The sequence below is a fragment of the Artemia franciscana genome, chromosome 11, assembly GCF_032884065.1.
Source record: "Artemia franciscana chromosome 11, ASM3288406v1, whole genome shotgun sequence".
NCBI classification, from domain to species: domain Eukaryota; kingdom Metazoa; phylum Arthropoda; class Branchiopoda; order Anostraca; family Artemiidae; genus Artemia; species Artemia franciscana.
Window position 1 is genome coordinate 21,106,240 of NC_088873.1, and position 15,923 is coordinate 21,122,162.

The window sequence follows — 15,923 nt, forward strand, 5'->3', positions numbered from 1 at the left end:
TTCGTAAACTTGGGTCCGAATATATCACCAATGGTTGTAACCCTGGGCATGGATACTGTACCAACTACTAAGCTACAGTTGACTACTTTGGGCAGGTCGAAAGGAAAATTATAAATAGTTGGAGGACGGAGCAGCCTTAGATCAGTTTGGTAAAGGTAGATTCCATTTTCACATTAGCTAATTTGGTTATGAGCGGAGGTTCACCTAATTTCTGGATGATTCACTTGATATTGTCTACTTACGCTTTTAAAGACAAGGAGGCCGTACTATTTACAACGCTCTCAACGCGCGCTGAGAATTAAACTTTTTCTCTTTGATCCTCTGCTTCTGGTTATTCATTTAGTTTGATTTTTGATCTCGTGAAGATTGGATGTATTTGAGTGGATCTAAAAATTCAGACAGGATTAACGTTTCTAAAGTATTGGATAGTAAGCTAATTGAATTTATTTTGATTTCTAATACAGACTACCTTTAAATAATTTCTTAGTCCAAACTGATTTTCTGTTTGCAAAAAATTTAAAGAGAAAAACGTGTTTAATTTAAATAAAGCAGTGGAACAAATAACCATAATAAAGCATTAATTAATAATAAAAAAGTCTGAATATTTTGGCTCCGCGTCCGGGAGCATTTATCAACGTAAAGAAAAAACTGTTGTTTTTCTTAGAAAAAAATCATCTAAAACAAGAGCTCATATGGCATGACCTCTAGCAAAATTTTAAGAATCAATAGATTGATTTAAAAGGAAAATCAGAGGCTTAATGCCGGTCAGGATTTAAAATAAGAGCTCTGAATCACGATGTCCTTCTAAATATCAAAATTCATTAAGATCGGATCACCCACTCGTAAGTTATAAATACCTCATTTTTTCGAATTTTTCTGCTCCCTTTAGCCCCCCAGATGGTTGAATCAGGGAAAATGACTATCAAGTCAATTTTGTGCAGCTCCTTGACACACCTACCAGTTTTGGTAAAATTATAGCAAACCATGGCTTTCGTATGAAGTACATATACCACTCGATGCCTTTTTTATGCTATTTACGAATATAATAATTGCTTCTACCTCAAATTCTGATTTAAGAACTTCTTGAGCTCTTAAAAATGACCTAAATATGGGGAATAAAAAAGGCTAAAAACATTTGTCTTAAGACTAAAATATTAAATAATTTCTTAGACCACACTGCTTTTCCATTTACGAAAAATTGATTTAAGAAAAAACGGGTTTTATTTCTATAAAGCAGTGAACAAAAATAAAATATATAAACTACACTTTAGCTAACAAAAATAAAAATACTCCGAATATTTCGGCCCCAAGTCCGGGAGCCTTTCTCAGCGGAAAAAAAGAAGAAAATTAAAAACCAACAATTCAAGACTTTTTTTTAAGACATTATAAATAAAATGCCACGACAAAGAAAACACAACAAATAAATATAAACAATAAAATAAATAAGAAACAAACTCACATTATAAAACAAATCTCCTGCACTGACGGTAATAACTTTAGAATAAAACTAAAGCAATTGTATATAATGAAACTTTCCTCTGCCACATTTGGTGAATAAATGGGAATCTATTAAAAATGAAAATTATAAATACTTGCAACAACACGAAAACAGATCACCCAACCCCAAATCCAATCAAAATCTTACAGGTTAATGAAACAAAGTTATGAATTATAAATTGAATGGATTTTTTCATTTGCTATTTAAAACATGCCAATATAATTACACTACAAAAGATTTTAGAAAAGTGCAAAATAAACAAAATAATTCCAAAATCGTTTCGTTTTAAGTATTATTTAAATACATTTAATGAGACTAATTACACGAGAAAGGTAAATTTACTAAATTTAAACCATGTATTGAAGGATAAACGGTTTCAAAGATCACAAGTTGTAAAAGAAATAGATTTCTTAAAAATTATACTTTGTGGGTTTCTTAATACCCATGATTTCCAACAAATTAAATCAATTTTCAAAAATTCTTTTGAACATGTTTTAAGGTTATCGAGGGAAAGATTAAACCAAAAATTTTTGCAATTAAAAAGGGATCATGAAAAGCAAAATATTTCAACGTATAAATCTAAACATTTCCCAGGACCAGGTGTGATTAATCTAAGCAAAAAGGAGTTAACCAAAGAACAAAAGGAAATCCTTGAAAAAGGTATAAAATTTGGACTATCTCCTTAAAAGTACCAGTCGTAAATATTTTAAAAGATTTGGCAATTTTCAAGAAAACCTTAAGAACAAAGATACAGAAATTTTGAAAGATTTAGAAAAAGATGTTTCTCTAATAATAACGAAAGCAGATAAAAGCAATACTGTAGTAATCCTAGAAAAAGATGATTATGATAGTAAATAGAAACAATTCTAAAGGATATTTCAACATACAAAAAACTTAACTCAGACCCAACTGAATTTTATGTTGCAAAATTAAGAAAGGACTTAGAAGACCTTAAAAATAATCAAAATATCACACCACAGATGTACTATAAGTTCTTTCCGAGGGGATCAGTTTGCCCAAGAATATATGGTCTGCCAAAAATACATAAAACAGACATTCCTCTAAGACCTATAGTGTCAACAAGGAACTCACCAACAGAAAAAATTGAAAAATGGGTAGCAATGACGCTTAAGCCTTTATTATATCTCCAAAAGTCTTATATAAAAAACTCAGTATTTAAAAAAATAAACTTAAAAATATTGAAATATCAAGTGATTCTAGACTTTTTAGTTTTGATATAAAATCAATGTATACGTATATACCTTTCGATAAATCTGTTTTTGTTTTATCCAAAAAACTTGATGTGCATAAAAGTGAAATGGAAGGATTATCTGCAGGTATTGAGATTGAAACTATATTAAATTTAATTAAAATAACTAGCAGGTATACTAATTATTTCAAATTTAAAGATAATGTTTTACCATCAAGTTAAAGGATTAGCAATGGGAGGACCCTTAAGTCCACTGTTAGCAAATATTTATGTAGAATATGTAGAAAATTTAGCTATTGATACATATTTTTTAAAACCTAAATTTTGGGGCAGATATATGGATGATGTATTAGTTATTTGGAATTATGGGGAATCACAAATTGAAGGTTTTCTGGAACATTTAAATAATTTGGGAGGGGAATTAGTTTTTACAATTGAAAATGAAACAGAGAATAAATTACTGTTTCTGGATATTTGGATCCATAGAAAGGATAATAAACTAGTGTTTTCAATTTACCGTAAACCAACTAATAACAACCGCTATTTGTCTTTCGCATCAAATTACCCGATCCAAGTAAAAAGGGGGGTAGTTATTTCTTTAGTTGATAGAGTGTTAAAATTAGATTCACAAGAATACAATAGTAGTGAATTAATTTTTATTAAGGATATTCTAGTAGGAAATGGATATCCCGAAAATATGATTTCTCAAATAATTGAAAAAAGGAAAAAAAAAGTTACTGGAACCTATAAAATTAGAAGAAAATGGATCAAATCAAAAACCAAATTACATAACTTTGCCTTATATCCCAAGGTTGTCACAAAAATTAAGGAGAGAATTAAAAAAACATAATATAAAAACAACTTTTAAATCAGGACAAAATATACGCTCATGGCTAAATAATGGAAAAGATAAAGTTCCAAGAAATAGCCTACAATAGGGGGTATACAAAATTCCATGCTCTTGTGGTAAATTTTATGTAGGTAGAACAGAGCAGAATTTACAAAATAGGCTACAGCAACACAAAAATGCGATAGATCACTCGCTAAGACAGAATAAACAAGAGCTAAGAGCTCATATGGCACTTGTGACGAGGCGAGAAGAGCTAAGAGCCAAGAGATCATATGGTATGAGCTCTAACAAAATTCTATGAATCAACAGATTGATTTAAAAAGGAAAATAAGAGGCTTAATGCCGGACAGGATTTAAAATAAGAGCTCTGAGTCACGATGTCCTTCTAAATACCAAAATTCATTAAGATCCGATCACCCACTCGTAAGTTATAAATACCTATTTTTTTCTAATTTTTCCTCTCCCTTTAGCCCCCCAGATGGTCGAATCTGGGAAAACAACTTTATCAAGTCAAATTGTGCAGCTCCCTGACACGCCTATCAATTTTCATCGTCCTAGCACGTCCAGAAGCACCAAACTCGCCAAATCACTGAACCCCTCCCCCCAACTCCCCCAAAGAGAGCGAATCCAGTACGATTCTGTCAATCACATATCAAGGACATTTGTGTATTCTATCCACCAAGCTTCTTCCCGATTCCTACACTCCAAGTGTTTTTCCAAGATTTCCCCTTCCAACTCCCCCCGATGTCAAACGATCTGGTCGGGATTTGAATTAAGAGCTCTGAGACATGAATTCTTTCTAAAAATTAAATTTCATTAAGATCCGATCATCTATTCGTAAGATAAAAATACCCCAATTTTCACGTTTTCCAAGAATTCCGGTTTCTCCCTCCAACTCCCCCCAACGTCACAGGATCTGGTCGGAATTTAAAATAAGAACTTTAAAGTACAAGATCCTTCTAAATATCAAATTTCATTAAGATCTGGTCACCCTTTCGTAAGTTACAAATACCTCAAATTTCAAGATTACCCCCCCCCCCTCCAATTCCACCAAAGAGAGCAGATCCGGTCCGGTTTTGTCAGTCACGTATCTTAGACAGGTTTTTATTCTTCCCATCCAGTTTCATCCTGATCTCACCGCTTTAAGTATTTTCTAAGATTTCCGCCCCCTGCCAATTATGCTTGATCCGGTTGAGATTTAAAATAAGAGATCTGAGTTACGAGGTCCTTCTAAATATGAAGTTTCATGAAGATCCGATCACTCCTTCGTAAGTTAGAAGTAGGTCATTTTTTCTTATTTTTCAGAATTAACCCCCCCCCCCCCTATAGATCGGATCTGTTCCAATTATATAAATCACGTATGTAAGACTTCTGCTTATTTTTCCCACCAAGTTTCATCCCGATCCCTCCAATATAAGCATTTTCCATGATTTTAGGTTCCCCCACCCCAAGCTTCCCCCAACGTCTCCAGATCCAGTCAGGATTTAAAATAAGAGCTTTGAGACATGATATCCTTCTAAATAGCAAATTTCATTGAGATCCGATAACCCGTTCGTAAGTTAAAAATACCTCTTTTTTCTAATTTTTCAGAATTAACCCCTCCCCCAACTACCCCAAAGAGAGCGGATCCGTTCCGGTTATGTCAATCATGTATCTAGGACTCGTGATTATTTTTCCCACCAAGTTTCATCCCGATCCCTCCACTCTAAGTGTTTTTCAAGTTTTAGGTTTTCCCCTCCCAAATCCCCCCCCCCAATGTCACCAGATCTGGTCGGGTTTAAAATAAGAGCTCTGAGCCACGATATCCTTCTAAATATCAAATTTCATTGAGATCCAATCACCTGTTCGTAAGTTAGAAATACCTCATTTTTTAATTTTTTAGAAATAACCCCCCCCCCCCCAACTATCCCAAAGAGAGCGGATCCGTTCCATTTATGTCAATCATGTATTTAGCACTTGTGTTTATTTTTCCCACCAAGTTTCATCCCGATCCCTCCACTCTAAGTGTTTTCCAAGTTTTAGGTTTCCCCCTCCCAACTCCCCCCCCCCAATGTCACCAGATCCGGTCGGGATTTAAAATAAGAGCTCTGAGACACTATATCTTTCCAAACATCAAAAATACCTCATTTTTTCTAATTTTTCAGAATTACCCCCCCGCCCCAACTACCCCAAAGAGAGCGGATCCGTTCCGATTATGTCAATCATGTATTTGGGACTTGTGCTAATTTTTCCCATCAAGTTTCATCCCGATCCCTCCACTCTAAGTGTTTTCCAAGATGTTAGGTTTTCCCCCTCCAACTCCCCCAATGTCACACGATCCGGTCGGGATTTAAAATAAGAGCTCTGAGACACTATATCATTCCAAACATCAAATTTCATTAAGATCCCATCACCCATTCATAAGTTAAAAATACTTCATTTTTTCTATTTTTTCTGAATTAACCGGCCCCCCACTCCCCTCCAGATGGTCAAATTGGGAAAACGACTATTTCTAATTTAAGCTGGTCCCGTCCCTGATACGCCTGCCAAATTTCATCGTCCTAGCTTACCTGGAAGTGCCTAAAGTAGCAAAACCGGGACCGACAGACAGACATACAGACCGACAGACAGACAGAATTGGCGATTGCTGTATGTCACTTGGTTAATACCAAGTGCCATAAAAACCTGAAACTTTTGAATCCGCTATAGCGGAACACGTATATAATTTTCCTCACCACAGTATTTTATTTGATCAGACAAAAATTGTCTGATCAAATGTAGGACTTTTACAAAGTTTCAGAGAAATTATAGAAATAAATAAGATTATCTATTGGGGTATTAGTATTAATAGAGATGAAGGGGATTTAAAAATAAATTCAATTTATAATAGTTTAATTAAAGAGCAGTCAAAAACTTCAACGAGTATTGATTTGCATAATTGTCCCGAAACAAGTAATAACCTTGCGAACGAAAGTCAAAGCAAGGTCAATACTGTAAGAAGTCAACGGACGGCAGCTAAAATAGCAAATGAAAAAATCCATTCAATTTATAATTCATAACTTTGTTTCATTAACCTGTAAGATTTTGATTGGATTTGGGGTTGGGTGACCTGTTTTCGTGTTGTTGCAAGTATTTATAATTTTCATTTTTAATAGATTCCCATTTATACACCGAATGTGGCAGAGGAAAATTTCATTATATCCAATTGCTTTAGTTTTATTCTAAAGTTATTACCGTCAGTGCAGGAGATTTGTTTTATAATGTGAGTTTGTCTCTTATTTATTTTACTGTTTATATTTATTTGTTGTGTTTTATTTGTCGTGGCCTTTTATTTATAATGTCTTAAAAAAAGTCTTGAATTGTTGGTTTTTAATTTTCTTCTTTTTTTTTCGCTGAGAAAGGCTCCCAGACGTGGGGCCGAAATATTCGGAGTATTTTTATTTTTGTTAGCTAAAGTGTAGTTTATATATTTAATTTTTGTTCACTGCTTATAAAAATTAAACCCGTTCTTTCTTCAATCAATTTTTCGTAAACCTAAAAAATTGATCTCAAACTTACTGTTTCATCATAAATCCATTTTTTTAATGTTATATAATCCATAAGCACTGATTTTCCGATTTTAATTTGGATAAATTAGTTTTACCAATGTTATGGCGTTTGCATTTTCGCACTGAGAAAATGTAGTATTATTTTGTCGAAAACTGCGTGGAGAAAACATAGTATTATTTTGTCAGAAACGACAAATAACTCGTACTTTAATTGCAAATTCGCCATTTTTAAGAGCTTAAAAAATGATTAAATTTGAATTTGTGGTAGAAGCAATTGTTATATTCGTAAATAACATAAAAAAGGCATGAAGTTCGCTTAGTTGGTAAGTTAGTTATATGAACTGTCATAATTTTTTGAAAATTCGTCATTTTTAAGAGCTAAAAAAGTGCTTATATATCAATCAAACAGTTCGTGGTAACGAACTGTACTAAGGAGCGACCCGGCTCAATAGTAAACGAAACTCTAAAAAACGGAATTTTGATACTAAAAGATACATCAAAAGAATTGAATTTTTATTTTGATTTGAAATATATAAGTTTCATCAAATTTAGTCTTTGTCATCAAAAGTTACGAGCCTGAGAAAATTTACCTTATTTTGGAAAATAGGGGGAAACACCCTCTAAAAGTTACAAAAACTTAACGAAAATGACACCGTCGCATTCAGCATATCAGAGAACCCTACTGTAAAAGTTTCAGTTTTTTACTGTTTAATAAAGTAGAATTGAGAGAAAGAGTCAAAATTTAGCGTAAAGAACGGGGCGTTGAGAAGGGAACAGCCCCTTTCATACACGGAGTAATTTCTATTCGTTTTAAGTTTTATTGTCGCTCCTTACTCTCAGTTAAAAAAACTATTTTTTTTTATTTAATTTTTTAAGGTAGAAGAGATAATTATATTCGTAAAGAGCATAAAAAAAGGCATCGAATGGTATATTCACTTTATATGAAAGCCATTTATATGGTTTGCCATAACTTTACCCCAATTTTCATCGTCCTAGCACGCCCAGAAGCACCAAACTCGCCAAAGCACTGAATCCCTACCCCTAACTCCCCCAAAGAGAGCGGATCCAGTCCGGCTACGTCAATCACGAATCTACGACATTTATAAGCGTTTTCAAAGATTTCCGGTTTTCCCCTCCAACTCCCCCCAATCTCAACAGATCTGGTCGGGATTTGAACGTTCTCAAGTTAAAAATACCTCAATTTTTCTAATTTTTCCAAAATAACAACCCGCAGCTCCCCCCAAGAGAACGGATCCGTCCATGTATGTCAATCACGTATTTATAACTTGTGCTTATTCTTCCCATCAAGTTTTATCCCGATCTCACCACTCTAAGCATTTCCCAAGATTTTCAGTTTCCAAGATTTTCGGTTTTCCCCTCCAACTCCCCCAATGTCACTGGATCTGGTCGGGATTCAAATTTAGAGTTCTAAAGTACAACATCCTTCTAAATATCAAATTTCATTAAGATCTGATCACCCGTTGGTAAGTTACAAATACCTCATTTTTTCTAATTTTTCCAAATTACTCCCCCCCCAACTCCACCAAAGAGAGCGGAGACTGTCCGGTTATGTCAGTCACTTATCTTGGACTTGTGCTTATTCTTCCCACCAAGTTTCATCCTGATGTCTCCGCTTTAAGCGTTTTTCAAGATTTCTTGTCCCTCCCCCCAATGACACTGGATCCGGTTGGAATTTAAAATAAGAGATCTGAGTTACAAAGTCCTTCTTAATATGAAATTTCATAAAGATCTGATCATTTATTCGTGAGTTAATTATACCTCATTTTTTTTAATGTTTTAATGAATTTACCCTTCCCCCCAACTCCCTCAGAGAGAGCGGATTCGTTCCGGTTATGTCAATTACGCATCTAGGACTTGTGCATATTTTCCCCATCAAATTTCATCCCGATCCCTCCACTCTAAGCGTTTTCCAAGATTTTAGATTTCCCCACCCCAACTCGCCCAATGTCATTTGATCCGGTCCGGATTTGAAATAAGAGCTCTGAGACACGATATTCTTCCCAACATCAAATTTCATTAAGATCCGATCACCCGTTAGGTAAGTTAAAAAAAACCTCATTTTTTGTAATTTCTTCGATTTAACCTTCCCCCACTCCCCTCCAGACGGTCGAATCGGAGAAACGACAATTTCTAATTTAATCTGATCTGGTTCCTGATACGCTTGCCAAATTTCATCATCCTAGCTTACGTGAAAGTGCCTAAAGTAGCAAAAACCGGGACAGACAGACCGACAGAATTTGCGATCGCTATTTGTCACTTGGTTAATACCAAGTGCCATAAAAACGGCAAACTAAATAAACGAAAGAAAGAAAAAAAGAACAAAAAACAAAGCCAATAAATACAACACATTCTAAACACTTCCAAAACTGCTGTTACTGACTGAAAAGACACAAACGAATGTTCTATATTGCAAAAAAGGTAATGCTTCTCTTTACTTCTGCACTATAAACATTCGTTTTTGTCTTGTTCAGTGGGTAACCGCAATTTAGGAAGTGTTTAGAATGTGTTGGATTTATTAGTTTATTTTTTAGTTCCATTTTTTTTCTGTGTTTTTATTCGTTTTTTAGATGTTTTTTTTAAATCTTTTTCTTCTTTAAAGTCGTTTTTTTTCTTTCCGTTGAGAAAGGGTACCAGAGGGCCAAAATATTCAGACTTTTTTTTATTATGAATTAATGTCTTGGGTACTTGTCTTATAACCACCACACTCAATAATTGAAGTTAGCTGAATCATAATGAAATATACCAAAATATGATGAAAATATAATAGTTTAGTAACAAAATTATGGAAACTACAAATAAAGAGTTACGGAAGGGGGACCGCCCAGACCGCATTATATTAAGTACGAGCTAAACTAACCTAACCTAACCGAAATATCAACTAAATAAATAATTAGGTACTTATGTGTTATATAATACACACTCGAGAACTTCTATCGCAAAATGAGACAATACCCGGTTTCACGGTGTTTATACCAGGCAATTAGCTTCGGCTCGGTGGGAAACTACATTGCAGCTATATTTTAGTTAAATATTTAGTTGGTTTTTTGGTTTAATTAGGTTAGTTTGGGTCGTATTTAATATATTGCACTCTGGGCGGCCCCTCTTCCATAATTCTTTGCTGTAGTTTTCATAATTTTGTCACTAAAGTATTGCATTTTCCTCATATTTTGTTTTATTTCATTAGCATTCACCAAACTTAATATATATATATATATATATATATATATATATATATATATATATATATATATATATATATATATATATATATATATATATATATATATATATATATATATATATATATATATATATATATATATATATATATATATATATATATATATATATATATATATATATATATATATATATATATATATATATATATATATATATATATATATATATATATATATATATATATATATATATATTATGTATTAACTATGCGTTAACTATGCATTTGATTTTTGTTAAGATCATAAATTCTTTGCAGTACATTTTGTTGAATCCTTAATTACACAAGCACAAATGACATTGGTTTGGACAACAATTATGGAGAAATTTTATTCAAGAAAAAAAATCAAATGCCAATTGTAAATTTCAGATTTCTATCAACTATAGCAAAAGTAGGCGTTGTTTTCTTGTTGATAAAAACATTCATTAGTGAATAACACGACGAGATCTCGACATTCACTCCATCTTGCAGGGACGTGTTTGAACAGAAATCTAGCATGTAGAATCGAATCATAGTCTAACTCCCACCCAGGTTAATTCTTATTGCCCATTTGCCCGCTTATAATGCCCATTTGAGGGCGTGCATTGTGAGGCTTACGTGTATGTCAATTGATTAATAATTGGATCATTCTTTGCCGACCAAACATTGACCAGTTTTCCGACATGAGCTCCGTACCACAACTTATTAACCACACTGGTCAGGGTAATCTGTCCCAAAAGTAATTTATGTTAGAAGAAAATAGTAATCTACTTTTTTGGTTGGAGGGAGGGGGGTCATTGTAAAAAAAATGGGAAAGTGCTGGGAATTTCCGCTTAAACATGGCTGTTATTCTAATTTAAAACTACTAGCGTAACACCATTGTCAAGTTACAAGTTACTCAGCAACAGCGTTAGTTCTTGTTCAAAGTAAAATGAAAAATTATCAAAAGTCATAATATTTTTCTAGGTAACTATGGTTGTTAGGAATTTTTTCCCTCTGGATCTAACTTAAGTTTTCACTCGTATCATCGCTTTATCATCATACTGTTTGGTCTGAATTTTACAATTCTGACTTATGTGGATTTGGAAAATTTTCCGGGGTTAAGCCTAAAACTAAATAACATTCTCAGGTATTTGTCTCATAGAATTTACTGATACCCCTATCTCATTAAATTACAGATCGGATAGCATTTTTAGTTAAGAAAAATCACGAATGAAGAAGTTATACTAAATTATATATTGAGTTGACTATCTCACGGTTGGTCGATACCTCGGTTAATAAATAATTTAGAAGGCTGGGCTGAATGCTGTGTTCATAGTTTCAACTAATTCTAACGGAGATTTATGACAACAAAAACTAGATTATATACAAGAGGGGTAAAGCAAACTAGCAAGCCCCTCTGGCTAAGCATGTAGAGCATACGACTCTCAATTTCGTGTCGAGGGTTTGAACTCGACGCTGGGCTTTTTTCCTTTAGTAAAAGGAAAAATATTGAGAATATATTTATATTTGGGGTAAATTTGTATTTTGTAGTATAAAATCATATTAGACTGTTTTTACTAGTGTTGATGGATAAACAATTTGATTATAGGGAGGGAAAGTTTATTCGTAAATGAATGTTTCCAGAGTTACAGTTTTGATAATTCGAATCTCTTTTGTCACACGGCGGTAGGCAGGGGGATCAAGCGGAAATTTTCGGGCACAGTCTTATTGTGGGGGTGAGGGAGCGACTTCTAATTTTATGTTGGGGGGGGGGCAAAACAGTATTTATCTGATCCTCACAAAAGAATATACGCCACGATTTTTCTATTCATCTAACTTGTTTGACAGACTCTGCTGCAAGTTATAATTTGTTTGGTTGCTAGAGTTGCTAGTGCGGTATATATTTGGGTCTAGTTCAAGCAATTCGTTCGAAGAAAGCTATTCTTGTTCTGCGTTAATTTTATATATATTTTCCAATGGGGGTGTTGTATGTCCTGTACTTATGTATTATAGCGACCCCATTCAAGTTCTTGATCTAAGTAGAACCGGTTTCTCTTTCTGCATCGGCTATAATTAGCTTAGTCTTGGCAAGAAAAATATGATTTTTGTATAATTTAATTAAATATTTATTATATAGAGGTGGTTAGGTTTGGTTTGGATACTTATTTAATATAATGTGCTATGGGCGGCTTGCTTTCCGTAATTCTTTGTTGTAGTTTCCATAATTGTGTTACTAAAGTCCTATATTTTCATCATATTTTGGTATATTTCATTAGGATTAACCTAACTTCACCTCTTGATTGGGGTCGCTATAATACATCATTCGATGTCCCGGAAATGTACTTTGCTTTTAACTCAACATAATTGAAAGAACTGATTGTCGTTTCTTTATCGCTAATAAGCGGCATTTTTCTGTTTTGTGGTCGTTGGAGGATCAAGTAAAGGAAATTAGGTCTGCACAAGAACAATGACGATGGCACGAACAATAATGTAAACTCTTGTTACGAGTCTCTGAAAATACTGGGAAAAAGTAGGCAGTGTGATATACGCCGCGTGCGTTCCTCTTTGGGCAAAAAATTTGGCCCTTATTGGCGTATGATATATTGTGAGTGCTAAAGCATATTTGATAATTTTCTTATCCAACTGAAAGTAAGAAGCAACACTAAAACTTAAAATTAAAACAAATTATCACTTATATGGGGGGGGTCGCCCCATCCTCAATCCCTCGCTCTTCATGTTTAAGTTTTCTAGTACTTTTAAAAAAAACTTCTTATTCTAAATAAACATCCCTTGTGTTTCAAGAGTCTTTCTTAACGAATTAGGAGAAAAAGTCGAACTTTAGCGAAAAGAGCGAGGTTTTGCGAAGAGGGCAACCCTCCTCATATACGGAATAATTTATGTTTGTTTTCGAGCTTTAATGTTGCTCCTTACTTTCAGTTGAAAAAAACTTGTTTTCTTTTTAAATTCAATTTCTGATAGTTTTTCTGATGATGTTGGGAGAGCTCAGCACCCCTTTATGGAAAATTCCTTCCCTCCATCAAAAATTCTTTAATGGTAAGTTACTCCCACGTAAAAAACCCTTCGGAAAATTTCTTGTGGGCAATTCCGCCTGAAAAATTCTCCTTAGCATACTTTCATTTTAAAATGACTATTAATTTCTGATTGTTTTTCAGGTCATGTGAAAAATCCTCCCTCCGTGAAAGATTTCCAGAAAATCTCCCCCCCCCCAAGGGAAAGTTGCTCTCCCGGCAAAATACCCCGTAGAGAGTTTCTAACGCGGAAAATTCCCCCATGAATGAAGAATTTACCATGCGGAAAATATTCCCCAACGAAAAAATTCTTCAGAAAATTCCAACCTCGCTGAAAATTTCCCCTGAACAATTTCCCCGGAACATCTCTATATGGAAAATTGAGTCTGCAAAGAGAAAGTAAGACTCGTAAAAAGAATATTGTATAGGAAGTCTGGCAAATACCCCCCCAGTGGAAAATTTCTCCTGGAAAGTTGATCCTGGAAAATTGACTCCTTGAAGCTGACCCCGAAAAATTCCCCCTATGGAAACCTCCTCCCCAGCAGAAAATTCCCCCTGCCCCGAAAAATATCCGTATACTTCTTATTAATCAATACTATAGATAAATAATGGGCAAATTTCCTAAATCAAGGCCCTTTTCCCAGAGGTTATGGGGGGTCATGTTATCCTCAAAGGCATAGTAATTGGGCCTTTCAACTATGCTGAACAAAATGGTTATCTCAAATATTTTCGACGTAACCCCTTAAATTAGGTATTGTTTTCTTACATCGCACTGCCGTTCTGTGACAAACAAATAAACTTTCAAATGGGATGTTTCCGTTTATTTTTCACTGTCAAAATAAATGAATTTATACCCATTTGATGTTTGTTTGGCTATCTAAACGTTCTGATCGGACAACTTTGGGGGAAAAGGGGGCGTGAAGGGGGGCTAGTTGCCCCTCAAAGGTTTTGGTTACTTAAAAGGGGTACTGGAACTTTCAATTTCTATTAGACTCTCGAAATACTAGGAATATTGGTCGATATGATCACTCCTGGGGAAAAAAAAAAGAAACAAAAAATTATGAACACGCTTGAAACCTTCCCGCTTTCTCTCAAATTAGCAAACATTCTCAGGCTCGTAGCTTTAGATTGACAAAACTAAGCGTAATGAATCTTATATACATGGAATCAGTATAAAAAAGGTCGTTTCTTATAATGTAATAATTAAAAAAAGACTTTCCGAAAAAGAAGTTTTCTTAAGAAGAGTAAAGGCCATATTAAACTTAAGATCAGAAGAAATCGAAACCTTCCATAACTCAAACTCAAAACAACAGAAATTAATATTAAAGAATAAATAAAACTCCAAAACGCACAGAAACTAAATAAATAATTACAGCAAAAAAATATACAGCAGGTACTAATGTAAATGAATAAATAAATCTCGAAACGAGTAGAACTTAAGTTGAATATGCAAATCAAACTTAAAATGAAAAAAAAAATTTGCTATTGAGGCATAAAAGAAATCCAAAACGAACAGAAATTTAATAAACAGCCATAGTAAACAAACAAACAATAGCTAATAATGTAAATCAGTAAATAAATCTTAAAACGAGTGAAAATTAAATTGAATATGCAAATCAAACTTGAAACGAACAAAAATCTCTTTACAAAGAAGACTTTGGGTTTTGCATCCTTCTGTCACTGTAAAAGTCTAAAACCTATTTCGTCATTGGCGCTTTACTGAAAAATATATCTGTCTTGAATAGTTTTGAAAAGTTCAAATAAAATCGAACTGAATATTTGATATATAATGCTATTAATTGTTGAAAGATCACCAGTTCAAGATTTTACTTCACTGTAATTTTATTTTCATTTTCAGTGCTGCAATAACTGGAAACTAAAATATTTGTAATATAATTCGTTTTCAGTGAAGCACCAATGACGTAGTAGTAGGCATTAGACTTTTACAGTTAGGGAAGGGGGCAGTATCCAAACTCTTGCTTGTAGAGAAGCTATATATGTCTTAACAGTCTTTGAAAGAATCAATAAATTTAAAATAAATATTTGATATACAATGATATTAGTTGGTGAAAGCTCATCTGTTCAAAATTTAATATTACTGTAATTTTTATGTTTCTTTTCAATGTTGTAATAAGTACAAAAGAAAATGTTTGTAGCATAACTCGTTTTCAGTAAAGCGCCAATAACGCTGTAGGTTTTAGACTTTTACAGTAAATGAAGGAGGCAAAACCCAAACTCTTCTTTGTAAAGAGATCTTTGTTCGTTTCAAGTTTGATTTGCATATTCAATTTAATTTTCACTTGTTTTAAGATTTATTTACTCATTTATATTAGTATCTATTGTTAGTTGGTTTGCTATGATTGTTTATTTAATTTCTGTTCGTTTTTGGTTTCTTTTATGCCTCAATAGCAAAATATTTTTGTTCGTTTTAAGTTTGATTTGCTTATTCAACTTAAGTTCTACTCATTTTGGGATTTATCTATTCATTTATATTAGTACCTTTTGTATTTTTTTGTTGCTATGATTGTTTATTTAATTTCTATTAGTTTTGGGTTTCATTTATTCTTCAATAGTCATTTCCGGTTG

The 15,923-nt window shown here is 33.5% G+C and overlaps 1 protein-coding gene across 5 annotated transcripts in view; it reads left to right on the plus strand.

The window, feature by feature from the left end:
* The first annotated feature begins 341 nt into the window (after positions 1 to 341).
* The window catches only part of LOC136032960 (tyrosine-protein kinase transmembrane receptor Ror-like), a 595,320-nt gene continuing 579,738 nt past the window's right edge, over positions 342 to 15,923 (plus strand). For 4 of the 5 annotated variants that reach the window (XM_065713444.1, XM_065713447.1, XM_065713448.1 and 1 more), the window contains exon 1: positions 355 to 428. The gene's annotated coding sequence lies outside the window, so the exon portion shown is untranslated. Of the gene's footprint in view, positions 429 to 15,923 lie in introns of all 5 variants that reach the window. The other variant, XM_065713445.1, reaches the window with a different exon arrangement.